The sequence below is a fragment of the Battus philenor genome, unplaced genomic scaffold (assembly GCF_028537555.1).
Source record: "Battus philenor isolate CCGP_79_NKW_IND1 unplaced genomic scaffold, ilBatPhil1.0.hap1 SCAF_15, whole genome shotgun sequence".
Taxonomy (NCBI): Eukaryota; Metazoa; Arthropoda; class Insecta; order Lepidoptera; family Papilionidae; genus Battus; species Battus philenor.
Genome location: NW_027181677.1, coordinates 5,766,831 through 5,785,699, shown reverse-complemented (window position 1 = coordinate 5,785,699; position 18,869 = coordinate 5,766,831). Strand labels below are relative to the sequence as shown.

The 18,869-nt window shown below is 32.8% G+C and overlaps 1 protein-coding gene across 1 annotated transcript in view; it reads left to right on the top strand.

Annotated features, from left to right (window-relative positions):
* The first annotated feature begins 16,264 nt into the window (after positions 1-16,264).
* Positions 16,265-18,869, top strand: part of spz3 (Spaetzle domain-containing protein 3) — a 41,647-nt gene continuing 39,042 nt past the window's right edge. The window contains exon 1 of the mRNA XM_068761614.1: positions 16,265-16,461. The gene's annotated coding sequence lies outside the window, so the exon portion shown is untranslated. The remainder of the gene's footprint in view (positions 16,462-18,869) is intronic.

Below are 18,869 nucleotides of genomic sequence, written 5' to 3'. Positions count from 1 at the left end.
GTGTAAGAGATTAAAAGCTTTTTATTGACATTTGAAAAAATACATCAACCCTTATAATTTTTTTACATTAATAACCAATCGCCATATGTATATACAATCAGATAAAAAGAAAAAGCAGACATCGATTTGATGCAAAAAATATTTTCTAAATCAAAATGGCCGTATAAACTAGCATTAAAACATTTTTCCGTGTTCAAATGAAAACAATTGCTATTTTGACTACTTTTTATTTCGCACATCCAAAAAAAAAATTTTGAAATATAAAGTGATTTCTTAAGTTCTGTAGCGCTTTAAATGTCGTTATTGATATTCACAGGCTAACATAGCATTAACGGCTGTAAATTCCATTACCTGTTATACAATCAAATAGTTTAGTTTTATGAACAAGTGTATCTTTTAATTACATTTGGTTTATGTTTATGTATTTGGATTATGTGCAGTCCTGATTGCTAATTATATAGGGAATAATTTTAACATTAAGCATAATCGTCGCAGTTTCAGCCTATAGACGCCCACTGTAAGACATACACCTACCCCAAAGGTGATGGGATATACCATAATCGCCACACTTGGCAGGCGGGTTGGCGTTCGTAACGTGGTATTGTGGTATGTTGAGCACGCTGCTGCCAATCTCGTAAAAACTTTTTTGTGAGCAGTGACACTAACATATAATTTATGCACAGTGTGAATTATATGAGATTGTATCCCGGGAATTGAACCCGCGACCTACAATCGTAAGTCTCAGTCCTCTGCTGTTCGACTACCACTCATTTAAGCATAACAAAAATAAACTATTTCGCGGAGTAATAAAATATATTTATTAATAATTAACGTCAACACTTATTAAGCTAATAAAAATAGATTTCAAATTATTTATTTTTAATGGTAAACATCTACAGATTTGTATAATTACATTAAACAATCTGCGAATGTCATTGAAGTTGTTTAACAGAGGTAAATCACATAATTTTGGAGGTTATATTTTGTGTGTTTTACTCTGACTTTGTATTAGTCGATATTTATAAACTTTATAAGTATTTTATTGTTAACTTAACTTTATTTACAAAAAATAAATATTTTTAAATTCTGACAAATCCTTTGTTATAAGCACTGATAATAAAAATTATTAAAATTTACAGTAAATGAGCTGTCTAGATTATTAAGGCTTAATATTGTAAAGGTTTTATTATATTTTGAAAATTAAATTGTTTACTTTCAAAAGACGTAGCTTTCTGTATTCGAGCGAATTTACGATTTATATTTACATTTCACTGAAATAAAATACTAACTAACACTAATTGTATGAAAATTTTATATTATAAAAGATATTTTTTAATATAATTCTTACAAAGTATGATTGAACCGAATTAATGTTATATGCCCCTCGAATTCAACTTCCGTCTTCGTCCTAGATAGCGATTAGCAAATTTAATTTTTCGCTTTTATTTTATCGTTCAGATACGCCATAGCTGTAACATTGTTATGTAATACTTTATGTTCTTACATACCTAATTATTTATTTGCATAAAAAATGGTATTAATATTGTTGTCATTAATTTAATTTATAATTTAATTAATTAAAGTTAATATAAAGTGTGGAGAATTTTAAACATAACTGACATTCGGTACGATTTTTACAGGTTCGCTGAACTCATATCTCGCGAACCCGGAATCCGTGTTAAAACCTCAACGCAGGCGTAATTAAAAGTCAGGTTATTCCGAATAGAAATAACTGGAGATAAATTCCTATACAAATAATAAACTTCAAGCCGTCAGTGGACGTGCCCCGCCCTGTTTATAATAATAAAAAGCTGCAATAGCCGATGTTAAGGCGCGGCCAATGTAACGACTTTCCGTAACTAAAAAGTTTCTGCCGTAAAGTCCTTTATTATAAATAATATGCTTTATATGGCGATGGAAGGCGGATTTGAATTCATTACGATCGTGTAAAACTTATCGCGTACTTTAATTGAAAGTAATTAATACGCATATTTAATTTACTCTAATATTAAATATACCTATATTTATTACAAGTACTCTTTAAATGAATTATACGAAGAGATGAATCGACAATTAAAACAACAAAAATTTTAAACGAATTATCGAATTTGATATTAATTCACGAATGATTATTGTTCAAAATAATATTAATTATGATCTAAAAACAATTTGTCTCTATGATAAGATTTTTACATGTGCAGATATGTCTGAGACATTTTCAGTTTTTGATACTGAATTAAGTTACTTTACATGAAGTTATTATTATAGTTAATTATAGTTAATATTCAATAACAACAAAACAAACAGTTTATTTTGTATTTTTTTTTGCTAAACACTAGAAACATAGGGACTGGAATTAATAAATTTACACAATATTATTGACTCCATTTTTAACGTTTTATTTTATAATACATAACTTTTTTTTTAAAGTTTTAAATAATCAAATTGAATTTGTGAATAATGAAACTAGTATTTTGTACGCATCGCATATTTCATATCTTATGATAATTTTATAACCGAAGTAAATCAATTTTACGGGTGTGTGTGTAGGCACCTTTATAACGAATTTAATAAAGCTACATACTCTCAAACAACCGTGACACATTAGCTGCCGCGCGTTTATTGGCTTCTTATTATTAAACAATGTCTTATAATTATTAATTGTATCCGGATACGCTTTAGATTCTGGATTAGTAGCTCTGACAATCCTTGCTAATTCCTTACGTCTTTCATCAAAAAGTGTAATTTTTACTGTTTGATTTTATTATTTTTATATTTATATATGCATTAAAAACATCTCTTTTTAAATTTATGGATTATTCATTTGAAGTTCTTTTTTTTTGTAAATCCACTATCGACGTTTATGAAATGATAATAATGAATTTGTACTTTAAAGAAAGAATGTAACGGATGACTCGATTCTGTCCATATATCATAATTTTTTCAGCCGTGGGAACTCGACTGTTGGATATAGACCTTACATATATATTTTCGATTGTACCGGTTGGAAGTGTCCAGCATCTAGGGCCTTTGGACAACGTTAAGAAGGTCATCTGCCCATTTTATCGGTACACAGCCTATGCATTTGCCGGCCTGAGGTGTCTTCTTCATAACTTGGCCCCAGCGGCTATCTGTTTTGCGCGCTCTGTGGGCTGCCCACTGCTAGGCTTTATTAGTTACATTCGTTCGTCAACGTATATTTCATCTGTGAGGCCCTTACCAAAGAGGCCCGAAGTAAAAACGTTTCAGTTCCGTAAATTACACCGGTAACATACTCGTACATTGATCGTAGACTACCATCTTTAGACACTGAGAGATATCTAACGAGATGTTTCGAAGTTTCTCGCACAGACGTGAAAGATTTTTGACTGACTTCTTTCTCAAAGATGAACTTAATTAATTTGACTATTTGCCCCAGTTACACGTACGAGTCCACAACTTCAAGATAAATTTTTTAAATAAGATAAAAAGAATGAAATTAAAAAAACAATTTTAAATCTACTTCAACTAAAATAAGGTTACTGCTACATAAGAACTGTGTAAAAATTATAAATACGATTTCTAAATTACTTGCGGATATAAATAACGGTAAGAATATTTCCCTTTATAACAAATTTATGAAAGATTTATGGCAGTCCGACAGCTATAAATATAGATTTAAGGCGTTATTGAAAAGCGACAGAAACCTACGCAAATAAACGCTTTTGTTGCAAAGTGTACCGACTTAATGATCTATATTGTTACTCAATAAACATATATACATAAATCAACATACAGGGTGATTAGAAGCAGGTAGTACAAAAGCCTTTTAAAAGGTTTACCCACATTACTACCCTTTATAAAGTGACTACACTAAAATATGTAGCACTAAATTATTTTTCTATTGGAATGCGACGGGCTAATACCTTCTGGCAGCACAAAGTCTACAGGAACAGAACTTTAAAACACTGTTTCTTAATACAATTTAATTACGTTATTTATTTTTTATTTTTGAAAAGGATGTAACAAAATTTTTCACCTATTTCCAATCAGCGCGTATATATACGTGTATTTATTAATTTATTTACACTTTTAACACTATGTGATGGCGGGTTTGATGCTTTTTTCGACATTACTAGCAAATTAGTACAAAACACAATAAACAGTTTCCCTTATTACGAGTATATAAATTAAATTGGAAATATGATACTTGTACAAGTTACACATATATATGTATGCTATTTAACAATAACAAAACTGCTGAAAAGTTTCGAATCTTCTTTTTGAACCAATAACTATTTACTGACTCACTAATTTCGGGGGCAGTTTATTACAAAGAAAGACGTTGTGGACAGGTAAGGATGATTGATAGACGATTTGTAAGTACAAAAGTACAAATTCTGTATTTTTATTCAATTCAATAAACAATTTATCATATTAATGTTGTTGCGAAATATATTTAGAAAAAAAAAACTAATTTTTGTCTCCTACAATCTCATTACGTAAAATAGAATCACAGATCAAAACCATATAGAAATATCACTAGTAATTATTAATAGACTTTTAGACGTAGAGATGTTCTCTATTCAAACTGTAATAAAATATTTGTATCAAGTAAGCACGGCTATTCCATACAGAATGCTTTTATTGACAGAAATACATAGCTATGTATAAATTGCGCGGCGATTCGAATAGTACACCGTTTGCTCTCCCCGTTGCGATGTTTGTCAAAGCAATGTCTTGTGGTGATGTTCTTGAACACGAGACGCCTGTTAAAGGAGACATTTATTCAAAGACTTCGCTCAAAGCGTACCGGGTTAACAGTTGTGTGCTAGGTGTGTTGCTTCTAGTTCCGCAACTACAGCCTATTTTCAATTTTTTACACTATGTCAACCGTATATTTTCTGAAAGTATTTATTACATATTTCAGGCGCTCATAACAATTTTTTCACCAGGGATTACTGTTTTATTTAGTCTCTGGTTAAGTCAACTAGGTCTTTATAGTGCAGATGCATATATTGGAAATAAGTTATAGCTATTTTTTATAAGATAGGTAGACAAAGACAAGTAATTGGCATAACCCAGCTAATTGATTTGAAGTGATTTGATTGAGTGGAAGTGACAGCAGACAAGCCACATAGTGCGTAGAACTGGTGTCTGCTGGGTCACCACGTATCGACGAGCTCAACGTAACACGTCCTTCCCCAAGCTGAGAATGTTATCTGTCACGTTCTTAAAGTCATTAAAGACGTTGCAGGCCGATTCCGACCGATCTGAAAATCTGTGGAGAGGATCGACAGAAATGATGATAACAATTATTACGTATACAACGAGGTAGCATTATGTATATATGTACATCAAGAGTGCATATTATTCTTCATAAGCTCTGTGATTACAATCCATGGCTTCTTAAAACCGTAACATAGTATTGCGTAGTTGTTTTTTGACGACAGATAAATATTCTTTACCTTAACCTACTATTCCTTCTCCTTCTCCTTCACAGCCGATAAATGTCCATTACAAGGCTTCGGCCTTCCTCCAAGATTGCCGCGATGACTGGTCCTGTGCTGCATTCAGCAACTTCCCGTGACGATGTCATCAGTCCAACAATTGAGGAAGTCTACTCACGTGGCATCTATAGGCTCTTTGTCCTCACTTCGGAACCTTTCGGTACCAACGGCCATTGGTTGCATGAGAAATGTGCCTCGCTCACTACCCCTACAGATGAACAATTCTTTGAGCTATTTCAGTGATTTTGGTTATTCTGTAGATATCCTCATTTTTGATTCGATATCGCGGCGAAACTCCGTGCATAGCTCTTTCCGTTGCCCTCTGGGTGACCTTCATATAAAACTCATGTATACTTACCACTACATAGTAACTACTATATTTACATTTAGAAAAAAACACCAATACGCTAAGAGACAGTTTATTCTTAACAAATTTTATTATCAATCCTCTAATAGCAAACAATTAAATATATGTAAGTTAAAACAGAAATGTTAAATCAAGAAATTCCCATATAAACAGTAGAAATCAGCCTGTAAAAACCGTATTAATATATTAATGTTGCTATTTAAATGGTAAAGAAGGAAATTGAATTTCGGCTCATAAAAATATTAGTAACTATTCTTTTGGCATACTGCATTATGGCTGTACTAATTCATAAAAATTATTTTAGACTATGTCTGCTTCGTAATTCTGTTCGCATAATATGTACGCACACTCATTGTTTAGATCTGTGGCATTTAATTATCTTAATGGCCGTATCCATTGTTCTGTTTAATAAAATCTAACTTAGGGTTAAAAAAACCCGTTACTTCGGTACTGTTAGTCAATCTTTAGTTTAGTGGTAATGTAATATTTTACGAAGTTCGATATTAAAGATGAGCCACAATAAAGTGACATGAATAATAAAAAAAAATTTCATGGTTTGAATAAAATTTATTTTATTATTGTACAATGAAAAGATTGTAAATCGACAACGTGTCCTACAGATCTTCGGGAACATTCTTTTATACGACACAAGATTTTCAATATCACGCCTACAAGTTACAGTTTAAGCTATTTCGTCTCGAATGTTTGGCTTTAAGTTACAAAATATTCTGTTCCTGAAGACGGATGCTAAAAATCCCCTGAGCGGCACACCGGACTAACCTTTCGATTCTTAAAATAATCATTATAAAAAAAGATTATCGTCGACTGTGCAAATATCTCTTCAAGTTTTTAGACATGTCACCCATAATGAGGACTCAATGAAAGGTTTTACGGTACAAGACATGTGATCTCGTGGACATTCTCCAACAAGATGGACAGACGTTATCAAAACCACGTAAAACACAATAAATTATTGCTTTCACTTCGCCATTACGAAGCATAGCGAGAGCATCGGGGCATCCAAATCGACCGGGGCATGACCACGACCACTATGACAAGAGTGCACGACTGGAAAAAAAGCTATTCATGAGATATTCTCATATAAGAAATCATATGGCAACAAATCTGGTCTCTCTGATGGCTACTCTATGTCACCATTTTCAATATTATTTTTCTTCAAAACATTTTTCAGAAGACTTCAATGGAAGTATTAGATGTGTGAGAAGTGGCCCTACCCTACGGGAGCCAAGTCATGGAAGTCGCATCAAAAACTCGATAAGCTCTTGAAGCTTTGGTTGCAAGAAGTTGTTTTAAAAACCCTTCCCTACACATTTCCTAATAGACTGGTCGGAGGCATCTGTCTACCTTTTTTTTAATGTCCTACGTTGACTTGTCGCTTCATGGTCTCCACTCAAGAGACTTAAAGGCCTAACTTCTACCTGTTCTGCGCGCTTCGAGACCTGCCTACTGCGACTTCACTTGCCAATCCATTTGGCTATGTCTGTACTTACTAAATGAAATTTATTATGGCATTATAAAGTATATATAATTATTTCAAACGTTTTAAAAGAAATATAACATCATTACTCATATATTGATAATTTGTGATTAAACATTACTTATTGCATTTAAATGAGAAGGATCTGCGGAACAGAAGGTTGAAGCAGTCCATTAATAACGACTTACAGTCCTAAATATCAAGGAAATGAATCAGACTGACAATGAAACGTACAAATTACGTCATGGGAGAAGCGACTACATATATTATTTTTAATCAAATACTAATTACGCACAATGAGCGGCGCACTTATACAGTAAACTACGAAACCCGAATAGTGACTAATGTAGAATTACGTGAGCCGTTATTAAACCGTGATTTAAAATTCAAACGCTGTTAAAATTGATAGTTGTACAAGAATAAAATTAATTGTAAATTACACGCAACAAAATACATGGTAATTATATTGAAAACCAAATGTCCTGACATATTTCAAACCGTCAAAATTTCTTGGTTTAACTTCCATTAGACAAATAATCTTTCCGATTTATAGTTGAAAAAAGCAACGCTTGATTATTCTGGTTAAAATAATCTAGCTTTCGTTGTGATCATTTCTGATAATACATAGTGGGGCGGCATTATAAAATGCGCAAATCTGGTAATAGCCCCTTAACTCTTCTCTTGAAGTTACTCACGTCATTGCAGGAAAAGTTCATATAAACGACTGAGTAAAAAGCTTGCTCTGTTTTGATTTATCCGTTCATCATGTACTATCTATTCAACTCGGAAAGTAAACCTTCTCAGTCAAGAAACTTAATTCTTATCGCTTTATGATTTTGCATTTCAAAACTGATTAATTTCGTTGCACCAAGTGGTTTTAGATGTAGAATTCTTGTGTAAGATCCTTAGGAGGAAAATGTAATATCCTCAATCATTGCAAAGGATTAATATTGAAGATACCCACGTATCCCAATCACTGATTTTTGGTTTCCTCGTATAAAATCCTTTTTTAATTTTTTCTCTCTAAAATACGAATGTGAAAATTTACGAAGGAATGCAGTAGTAATACTGACATATTCACCTTTTGCGAACATCGCTTTCATTGCAATGTTTTTTTGCCACGCCTTATTGAATCATTACATACAGTGAAACATTATTTGTTACACCTTGCTGCCGCTTCTTACTTGACACCTACATTTAGTACGTTAAATAAGTACTTAATTTTTACAATTTATATTTTTCTTTGTTCAAATTTGTACAAATGAGTTAATTCAGTCGTTATCACTATTATCACACTGGAATAATTTGCCATTTTATCCTTTAGCTAGAATTTATATATAATTTTTTTAATCCTAACTTTATTTGTATTTGCAGTATGCCTAAAATTGGTGGTGTAACTCATTCTTTATTACTGTGTTAGTTTTATATTCTAGTGGACTGTAATTAGGGGATGTAATTATAATAATAGGAAAAAACAATTGAATCATAACGGTATGTTGTAAAATAGCAAAGGGATAAAATGGAATTCAAAGCATCATTGACTCGTAATACCATTATGAACATATTACACACTGGGAATAAACAACTGACCACATTAAATGCTTTGTGTTTCTAGACCTTTAACAAACAATAATTTAAATAAAAAAAATGCCAATCGGCTGTCATGTTCGTAATGCTGCAAAAAGTAAATAGGGATTGAAAAGATACAATACTAAGAGAAACTAATAAAAAACTACCAGTCATGATTTTTTATAAATAAATTTTATATTTAGAGATGTAAAACAAGAAATAAATTGAATGTAAAATAAAAACAATTAACTTTCAATATTCGTGAACATGATAATAAAAAGACAACATTCCTGATCATCTTTAAACGTCATAATATATACAGACAATTCACAGGCGCTCGGACTTCCCCTGTTTTTATAATTATTAGATAAAATCAACATTTTTCTACTTTTTAATCGTTATCTAAAGTCGATCCGTGACGTCAGTTGACGATTCAAATTAGCGCTCAACTATCTTTTCATAGCGAATAATAACTAAAGCCAAGCTGGCTGCCAAACATAGACTTTGCTTAAAAAAAGAAAAACTAACAAGTCAACGAGCTATGGAGAGAAATATTCTGAGAGTGTGAAAATTAGACAGTGTTTCATAAAACTGCTATTAACTTTAAATAATAAATATTGATTTATAAAAATAAAACGCGCATTGCGTCATAAAAATAAATTAGAGAAGAAAAAGTGGCAGTTGTCACTGTTGTCGCTAATTTCTAAGTTACCAGAATTACATTATTTTTTACCGAATAAATTGCAATAAAACCTAAATAATTTAATTATTTTATGCTCTGTACTGTACAGATAGACTGAAAAGTAACACTATCAGACTATAAGTGCGCGAAAGATCAAAAAACTCGAATGGAGATGGATTGGATACATAGCAAGGCTTATGGCTATATAATAAAAATATTTCATAGTATACAGTATACGCAATTACGTGTCGTTTAGAACAAATGCAGTAGACGTAGTACACAATACATTCTAAATTGTACTTTATTACGTCAAGCATTGTAACGTTGCAAGTTAACGTCCCATAAATCTCAGTTAAAATTTTAACCAAAAAAATATAATCACGAGAAACGTCTCATAAATCGCAATGCAGCAAAAAATTGTTCAACCCTTAGCGGGTAACGGTACGTCTCAAGTGGCGTGGGTCGTGGGAGCATGCTATTGGTTTAACGGATCTTTGTTTTTATAACAAAAATTCCTATGCGCCCGCGCACCAGCGACAGGAGTTCACATTTGCCAGGCAGTAGGATCCTGGCCTCGGTCGCGTTCACTAGCTAGGTGTCGTCTCACGCACCGACGCACACTCTTTGTGTCGGTTGCGTTCACCAGCTATGTGTCTTCATACGCGCCGGGGCCAATTAGAATTTACGTTATAAATTCACGCCTTGATCCTATTCATTCTCCGGGCATCATTTACTTCACGCCACAACCTTTACATCGTCTCGCACCCCAAGGGGTAAGTGTTGAACAAATATTATAAAGACATTATTAAGTAGCATTTATCTATAAGTTAGAGCTCAACATTTTGTCTGTGTCCATAGTTCCATCATTATGTATTCATTATTACTTTTCAATTTGTTTATTTATTTATCTCTTCTATTTTTGTTTTACATGCTTTACATTTTGTAACTCCGTTCTGACAGTAAACAATCACATCAACTGCTTTCGGTTTCTGCCCTTCCTTCATCGCAAGCCATCTCCGGGTTTACTGTCAGCGGAGCAAATTGTACACATATTTATATATGTATATCATAACTGTGACATTAATTCACAGGTGCGAGTTTTAGGCTTCAAGTTTTACGCTGCGAGTTTTAGACTGCAAAGTTTACACTGCGACTTTTATGCTGCGAGTTTTAGACTGCAAAGTTTACACTGCGACTTTGATACTGCTATCTTTACACTGTTGAAATTCATATCAACTTTCACCGCAACCATCACATCCTGCTACCTACCGGCGCTCCCTGCTCTCGACTTGCTGCCGCCTGACCAGTCCTGGGAGATCGTGCGGCTGACCACCACCACCATCAGGGGAGTACCGAGCTGCGATGTAAAATTAGACCAGGCCTTCTGCCCACTACCCTTAGATAATTAAACACATATATATTTTTCTTTGTGTGCCTTTTTTTTTGGCCAACAGCCACTACCAATTTTTATTAAATATATATATATTTTTTTTTATTGCCAGCAACTATTTCTCTTTCAACCGGCACACTGGCGCCCTTAACGTGGTATTAAAAGGTCTGATTTTGCATTGTAGTGTAGTTATGTGATTGTTTTTTTATTTAATTAATTTTGTAAAACGTTATTTTTGCCTTTTCTACTGCCAGCAACTGAAGTGTACATCCTTCACTTAAAAAAAAAACTACATCACTTTCCAGTTTTTGTTTAGTTTAACACACCTTTTTTTCTAATGTTGCAACTTTTTTTGCTTGTGCTATTTTTTCATAGGACCGTACACATTAGTTGCAGTTAAACACATTATTTTCATGTTTTTTTTTTTGTGTTATATTTTTTAATTCTTATACTAGCAACCATAACGTTCGTTAGTGAATTTGTAACAGAACGGAGTAGATTGAGTAGAATACTTGTTCAACACCTTCCTTGTTGTGGTGCATTTAATTTTTTCTTATTTCTCTCTTTACCAATTTATAAAAGAAGATTAAACATGGCGCTATTGTTAACAACTTACGTAAACAAATCGCTACACTGGGTCCTCTTTTTCCTTCTGAGGATGTTTTATACTAATAGAATCAATCAAATTTCGGACGATTCCGATAGCGTAGAAGACGTGCTTGTTAAGACATACGTTATTCTTGATTCTTTAAATAAAATGTATAATTAAAAATAATTCTCTCTTAGTGTATGTATTAGAAAACATGGCCGGTAAAAATGTTGGAACATGGCACATAAAGGATTTAAAAATAATAGGTTTGAATAAATAATAAACATAATGCGACACAACATAAACTGAAGCATTACCATTAACCGCGTAATATTTCGTTTGGGTTATTAGAATGAATCTATAACCTTCATAATTGTTTGGTCGCGTTAGTAATCCTTATAATGATTACTATTGCTAGTTTGTTTGCGAGAAGTATGAAAGAATGAGTTTAAAAGGATAAAAATGAAATTGTTATCAATAAGTTCGGATTTTATTTCCTTTAAATGGAATAAAATCCTTCGGTGACGCGCGGGGTAATGTAACGTTGCAAGTTAACGTCCCATAAATCTCAGTTAAAATTTTAACCAAAAAAATATAATCACGAGAAACGTCTCATAAATCGCAATGCAGCAAAAAATTGTTCAACCCTTAGCGGGTAACGGTACGTCTCAAGTGGCGTGGGTCGTGGGAGCATGCTATTGGTTTAACGGATCTTTGTTTTTATAACAAAAATTCCTATGCGCCCGCGCACCAGCGACAGGAGTTCACATTTGCCAGGCAGTAGGATCCTGGCCTCGGTCGCGTTCACTAGCTAGGTGTCGTCTCACGCACCGACGCACACTCTTTGTGTCGGTTGCGTTCACCAGCTATGTGTCTTCATACGCGCCGGGGCCAATTAGAATTTACGTTATAAATTCACGCCTTGATCCTATTCATTCTCCGGGCATCATTTACTTCACGCCACAACCTTTACATCGTCTCGCACCCCAAGGGGTAAGTGTTGAACAAATATTATAAAGACATTATTAAGTAGCATTTATCTATAAGTTAGAGCTCAACATTTTGTCTGTGTCCATAGTTCCATCATTATGTATTCATTATTACTTTTCAATTTGTTTATTTATTTATCTCTTCTATTTTTGTTTTACATGCTTTACATTTTGTAACTCCGTTCTGACAGTAAACAATCACATCAACTGCTTTCGGTTTCTGCCCTTCCTTCATCGCAAGCCATCTCCGGGTTTACTGTCAGCGGAGCAAATTGTACACATATTTATATATGTATATCATAACTGTGACATTAATTCACAGGTGCGAGTTTTAGGCTTCAAGTTTTACGCTGCGAGTTTTAGACTGCAAAGTTTACACTGCGACTTTTATGCTGCGAGTTTTAGACTGCAAAGTTTACACTGCGACTTTGATACTGCTATCTTTACACTGTTGAAATTCATATCAACTTTCACCGCAACCATCACATCCTGCTACCTACCGGCGCTCCCTGCTCTCGACTTGCTGCCGCCTGACCAGTCCTGGGAGATCGTGCGGCTGACCACCACCACCATCAGGGGAGTACCGAGCTGCGATGTAAAATTAGACCAGGCCTTCTGCCCACTACCCTTAGATAATTAAACACATATATATTTTTCTTTGTGTGCCTTTTTTTTGGCCAACAGCCACTACCAATTTTTATTAAATATATATATATTTTTTTTTATTGCCAGCAACTATTTCTCTTTCAACCGGCACAGCATATGTAGTAATTTTAATAGCTTATATCTTTGGCATCGTTGTACAGATTGGTGGCTAATGATATGATAAAAAATTAATTTCGAAAAAAAAAAGTCACATTAATTAAGACGGATCCAGTTGAAATAGCCGGTCTCGTGCTACGGTGTCACTTGTTTCGAACAAACAATGAATTTATGTACCGCCGGTTTTTCCATCAACGTGTCGGTGTTGATGCGGATCTCGTGTACAGCTTGCTTTATTTATAGACCAATAAGTAAATAAACATTTATACGAAAAGATATATAGAGACCACTGCTATTATATAGTAAAGAAAGATTTTGTGTTTTTACGTGTGGGAACATTATTAATGATACTGTTAATTATTGAAAAAATAATATTTTAATGCAAGATGTAGTTGCCAGAGAATTATTTTTCGACTAAACTTTATATATAAGGTATCTATGCTAAGGAATTAAATATACGTAATTTATTGGTTCACTTCATATTTATTCACACCACATGACCGCCGAGTCCATCGCTTAGTAAGAACAGGGGCCAGGTACCGTACTCGGGGCTAGCGGGATGCCATAGCGTTCACCTTCAGCCACCATACTCCTCTTCCTACCTAACTAAAATTGAAACGATTCTACTAATGTTGGGTTTGGAGGTCTACAGCAAGCTATAGAGTTATCTATGTTATACTCTTGCCTTCTTCCTCCGCGGAATAGATGGTAAAACTTGTTTATGTTAGTTGTGTTGTAGATTTGTCTCCATGAGACCAGTAAGTTCTATTAACAATAAAAACTATACGTTTAGGGACTTCTATATATTGTTTCTGATACTTGTCAATGATAAATACAAACAGGAGATAGTTCCAGGAAGTTAGTGGTTGTATTTTTATTTTTTGCCTTCTTTCACAAAATAGATTGACTATTTTCTGTGTTTCTATTTTATTTTTAAAAATAGAATATGATGCATAAAAAATTTTTAATGAAACTTATTTTTAAAATATTGTAAAATGTTCTAAGTCTGACGAAAATTTAAATGGACCTGTCATCTATCAATGATGTTTTGTTAATATTTAAATAGGCTTCATAACAATGTATAAAATCTAGCTCAAAGCTAAAAGCAATCTTTGGGCGTTTGTAGCTTTATTGGTTGAGACAAATGTCGCAATAAATAATTTCTACACATCTAACCTTTCCACCAGCCTTCAAATTCTGATGCATATTTTCTAATTTCGTAATAACTGTCGTTTAATCAATATTTATACCGACTTGCATACATAGAAATAGTGTGATAATGTCAATTCTGAGAGTAAATAAGGCATTGGATGCAAGAATGTATTTCTTAATCGCCAATTAATTACTTGTTGACACATGCAATTTGCATAACTATTATGAGTAGGCTGTTAAGAGAAAGTTAGAGCGTGCGAGGTACGGCCGTTCATGTACTCACGTGTTTATTCACAAGTTGCGATTTAGATTCACACATAAAAACACACACCCACACACACCGGGGGGTGACAAATTATAAATACGACTATAATTATTAATAATACGACTTAATATAAACATTTTTATAATACAAATTAATTGATTATAAACGAAAAAGCTTTTAATGGGTAAAGCTCATTTGCTGTCAATAAATGTATATAGTATACGATATTGTAAAATCAATGGTTAAAGAGATAGTAAATAAAGTAATGTGTGAAAATGGTTTTCAAGATTCGGATTATTATATATTATAATTATGTATTAATTACCATCTGTCCTTACGGAATTTTTACTGCCAGAAGGTTATGGCCTGTCGAAATACAATATAAAAAAATAAATTATTGTAACAGATGCAACAACAATCCCGTGAACGTAAACGTCAACTGTTCATTTACCTTTTTAAAGTTTTTACACTTATAACAAATCTCCCTGTATATGAGATTATATAAATTACTACAAACAGAAATAGATAAAAGCCTTAGATCTTCGATGGTGATACAATCAGTATTGCAATCTCATTAGATTAATATTTTTTTTTCGTCTTAACGGTTGTCTTAACTGTACACAAGTCACAAAATGTTTTATGTCCTCGCTATTATTGAAAATGTGACAGCCCTGACGTTCACTAGAACCTTATTGTTACAAACATTCAATCCACCAACAGAATTGCCGTGTCTAAACTCATTACGTGAATATTTAATTTTTTTTTCCTCAAAACCTTAAAAGTAATTTGTCATACTTTAAAGTATGATAAAGCACCTGGTTGCTTAATCCTTACGTCCCTCGATTCAACATAAATGATTACTTAAATTGTGAACTTTTTTTTTATATATACTATATATATACAAAAAACCATAGAATTTTGTAATATTCAACATTAAAAGCACCGTAATTAAATAAGCCTTTTTTATGAACAACAGTAAGGCTAAGTGTTTAATTATTTGTTTTTTCTTCTTCATTAAATTACCACACCTATTATAAACTTTAGATTATATGTATGTCATTAATTACCAATTTTTAAATACTATATATATATATATATATATAAAAATTTCAGTCATTCCTGATCTGCTTGAGACATGTTGAAACATGTCTATTGTGAAGGTAACTGAATGATAATATCAAACGAATTTAGAAAATACTGTGTAAAATAAACAGAAGGGCAAAGGTGAAATTAATATCTCCAGGAGATAACATTTCGCAACATCCTGTAGTGACTAATAATCAAATGTACATCCCCAGCGGGAATACGTTGCATTAACTGTACAAGAATTCGATCCGCTTTGGTTTCCGCTTGTAACACCCCATAGTAATTCATAAATCCCAACCGGAACGCACAAAATCGGAAGTTTATACAACAGCCTTTAACCGCTGACCGATGACCAGTGACACTCCTTTGCCTATCAGCGAAGTAAAAGGCGCACGTCATTGCTCAGTGACCGCGCGACTGGCGGCGTGTGTGGACGGACGTATTAATGCTTGTTCCATTTTCAAACGGACAAAGCCCGCCAAATTGTACGAAACGTATCGACGTATTATAAAATAACGCAATAAAGTTTACATAGTCTGTGGAAACGGCACTCAGTTTGTCAAGCAAAATAAACATTACATTTAGTTTTACGCTTGCCTGATGGCGTAAACGAGGACAATAAGGTAAAGAATTTATTATGAGGCTATCACTTATTTAATTTACAATTTGTTTATTGCCATTGCCTCTGGAATTGTTTATTCATATTCAATATTGTGACATGATTTTTAGCATTTTATCCTTGGTATTATTGGTTTAACTGCTTTAATAAGTATATCTAATGTTTAATGGGCTATCTTTACAACGTTAATAGTTGGCTAAGTGATTATAAATTAAATTATTTAGTCATGTACTGGGTTTTACATAAAACTAAGAACGTTTAGTCGATATTGTAAATGCAACGCTAATGTAATTTTCAAGTTTTCATCGACGTAACAGATAACAAAGCCTTTTGACGCAGTTCTTGGTACGAAGTACCACAAACAAACATACATTCAAAGTTTTACTCACACAAATTACGAGATTTATGTTATGTCATTGAGGTTCGGTCGAGGATAAAAAGCGATGTTTGCGTAAACACCTGTATTGGTAACACTAAATTGATGTTGTTCCAATTCAACAGTTGAAGGGGTAAAAAAACTCAATTATACACAGCTAGCGAACTAGTAATCAGTGATAGTGTCTCGTGTGACATTTAGTGTAGGATTTCCGCAAGCCTTTTAAATGACAGCATCGACACATTTCAAACATGAAATCGGGGAACTGAAGCTTATTTTTAATTAATATTATCTAAGTCGTTACAATGAATTGTTGTAAAAAAGGTTTTATTATTTTTATATTTAATTGCAAATTTCATACAATTATTTAAAATACTACTCGGGTGGTACATTACGCACTATTGTTAAAAAAAAACAATATAAATTGTGTAATTGTGGAAGTAATCATACACTCAATCAGCCTTTAAATTTTATTGAAGCTTAATCACTCAAGTAACGGTTCCAGTTTTTTTTCGCAGTTTCAGACGTCGAACTCTCAAAAGTTATTGGTCTGTCGTCGTCTTTTAGTGAGAATAAATAAAACGACGTTTAACAGCGATCACTTTATTTATTGATTTTATATCTTAGTAATCGGTTATTTGGAAAAATAAGTTTTCTATTTCGTGAACTGCAACTACACATCTTTAATTTGTTTTGATGATAGGCGATGAATTTTTAACAGCTAAAGAAAGGGTTATTTACTCTATGTATATGATGGCTAAATTGTTGTTTAATATTACGCTCGCAAATTATTTCCTATAAGAACCTTTCTCATGCCTTGAAGAAAATATGTAAAAAAAATTGATACTGAGTTGTTCTTGACTTTTGCGCTTAGCAACAAATTCAGTTACTAAATTTTTATTTACATAGAAGGTTCGAGTATGTCATTCGATTAATTTATTCACTCATTCAATGTTATAAAAATAAGAACATTAGAACGCAATTCAATTTTAAAATTTCTCAAGTATGCTTAATGCATCATTGACATTTAGATATGCGTCGACTGCAACATTTCGTTGAACTCTTCTCATTATCAGAATGTGGTTCGCTTCACAAGGATGTTATGAAACGACGCTTTCGCTTCTTACATTGTTGCGAAAATTTTAATACAAGAAACGTGCGCTTTATTTGTATAATGAAAATGAAAACCTTTTTACTTCATTTTATTTAAATTGTACAAAAAATAATTTTAAATATTTATTAACATAATACATTCGGCAATTTTTAACAATAGAAACATCATAAACTATCAATTAAATTTTTGAGTACATCTATCTCACATCGATCTGTTTATTTTATTATTTATTACCATCTGTTTTTATTGCATAATTTCATCTAAATAACTTGGTAATTAACAATTTTTAAAATGAAAGTCACAAATAACTTAAAAGTAAAATAATTGTTGCTGAGGTGTCGACTTGTGCATCAATTAGCCAGATCATTAAAAATTTTAATATATAGGGTGTTTAATAATATCACCATCACCATCATTTCAGCCGACAGAAGCCTACTGCAAGGCATAGACCTCCCTTGAACAATAACCGGTCCTGCGTTTTTACAATATCACAATTAATTTTAAGTTTTATGTCTTCTGGTAAATCATTTCATACGTAGGGAATTTCTAAATCCTAATTAAGTTCCGACATTCATCATTTCTTTATAAAATTTTGCTATTTAAAGCAGTGTCTTTGGATGGCATTTAAATAGTTTTTTAAAAAAACATAGACTCAAAAAAAATATGAAAATCTGAATTTCAAAAGAGGTAATTTTACTACGAAACATGCAATAACTTCTGTATTTACTTTTTAATGACATTTGTATATAAATACAATACGTTTACATACGTATTATGCAACACGTTATTATCACGAAGTGGAGATAATTGTTAACAATGCCAGACTAATCCGTATTTTCACGTAAGAGCTAATTGTCGACTATGTATTTGTCAATAGGCTAATCGTCTCCGAAAGTTACGAGGTGACTTATTTTAAAACCGT